Source organism: Balaenoptera acutorostrata, chromosome 4, assembly GCF_949987535.1.
Source record: "Balaenoptera acutorostrata chromosome 4, mBalAcu1.1, whole genome shotgun sequence".
In the NCBI taxonomy this organism is placed as follows: domain Eukaryota; kingdom Metazoa; phylum Chordata; class Mammalia; order Artiodactyla; family Balaenopteridae; genus Balaenoptera; species Balaenoptera acutorostrata.
This window is the reverse complement of record NC_080067.1, coordinates 23,885,073-23,886,757: the sequence shown is the minus strand read 5'-3', so window position 1 is coordinate 23,886,757 and position 1,685 is coordinate 23,885,073. Positions and strand designations below refer to the sequence as shown.

At 52.9% G+C, this 1,685-nt stretch overlaps 1 pseudogene; it reads right to left on the bottom strand.

Annotated features, from left to right (window-relative positions):
• Positions 1-475: 475 nt before the first annotated feature.
• Positions 476-1,326, bottom strand: LOC103019798 (14-3-3 protein gamma-like; annotated as a pseudogene).
• Positions 1,327-1,685: the final 359 nt, after the last annotated feature.

The following is a 1,685-nucleotide window of genomic DNA, read 5'->3' as shown; positions in this document are numbered from 1 at the left end:
CAGTAGTTGTGGCTCACAGGCCCAGTTGCTCCGCGGCATGTGGGATCTTCCCAGACCAGGGCTCGAACCCATGTCTCCTGCATTGGCAGGCAGATTCTCAACCACTGCGCCACCAGGAAAGCCCCACAGAACTTATTGAATGAGGGCTGTTCCGTTTAAGTTTTCTTTTCATCTTAAAACCCTATTTTCTAGCAATAAGTTAAATTAAGGACAGCTCCATTTGCATTAATCTACGGAACAGTCCATATGCCAGTGTGAGGCTGCTATTCCAATACCAGCACAGCTAGCCTGATTTTCCACTAGTGGTATTTTGGCAAAAATGTCAAAGAGGCGATCAAAGACAGGACAGGTCGTGGGTGTCTCCCTAGGAAGGTCATCGCTCCCTTTCCCTCCCCCACCCGACCCCCAACTCATGGGAAAAAAATAAAGACTGCAGTAGTAGCATCAGCGTGTGCTGCCAGCCCACCTGGGGGCCTTAATTGTTGCCTTCTCCACCGTCGTCGTCTTGCTGATTGCTTGTGCAGAGCGTGAGGTTGTCGCGGAGGAGCTGCATGATGCGCGTGGAGTCCTTGTAGGAGTCCTCGTTGAAAGTGTCGAGCTCGGCAATGGCGCCATCAAAAGCGGTCTTGGCCAAGTGGCAGGCTTGCTCTGGGGCGCTCTGGATCTCATAGCAGAAAACGGAGTAGTTAAGGGCCAGGCCTAATCTAATGGGGTGAGTGGGCTGCATGTGCTCCTTGCTAATCTCACGGGCTTCGCTGTAGGCCTTCTCAGATGACTCCATGACGGCCGCCCTCTTCTCTCCAGTGGCGACTTCAGCCAGGTAGCGGTAATAGTCCCCTTTCATCATCAGGTAAAACACTTTCATACCAGGTCTCACTGCAATTCTTGATCAGGTAGTTATCCAGCAGGCTCAGCACATCCTGACATACGGCCTCCAACTCCTTCTCTATTTTTTCACGGTAAGCACGGACCATCTCTATCTTCTTCTCATTACCATCTGCAGATGTCTTCTGCTCAGTGCTACTAATGACCCTCCAGGAAGAACGGCGTGCTCCAACTACATTCTTGTAGGCCACAGAGAGAAGGTTTCTTTCTTCATTGGACAGTGGCTCATTCAGCTCTGTCACCTGCAGGAGCGACGGGTGACTAGTCCCCAAGTCGACCCAGCGAAAGCCCGTGTCTGTGAAGGGGCTGGGGTGAGGCAGCAGGGTGGCGGGGGGTGGTGGAGGAGAAACTCATGTTCTTCATGTCTGCAGCCGTGTCGTCGTAGCGCTCTGCCTGCTCCGCCAGCCGGGCTTTCTGCACCAGTTGCTCGCGGTCCACCATCTTCATGGGCTGGGTCGGGCCGGGCGAGGAGACTGGGGCGGCCTGAAGGGCTCGGGGGGCGGCTGCAGGAGCAGCTGGAGCCCGTGTGCTGGAAGGACCGACCCACGAAGCGAGCAGCTGAGGTGACGGCGCGAAGGCTGTGGCTCGAGCTGCGACCGCGGGACCCGGCGCGAGGCGGCTCTTAACCTCTTTATTTTTAATTTTAATTTTTTTAATATAATGGGATAATTTTTTATGCTATTACATCAAAATTTACCCCAGTCTTTTAAGACCCTGCATAGTATTCCATCATTGGTCTATACTGTAATTTATTTCACATGATCCAGCAATCCCACTCCTGGGCATATATCCAGAGAAAA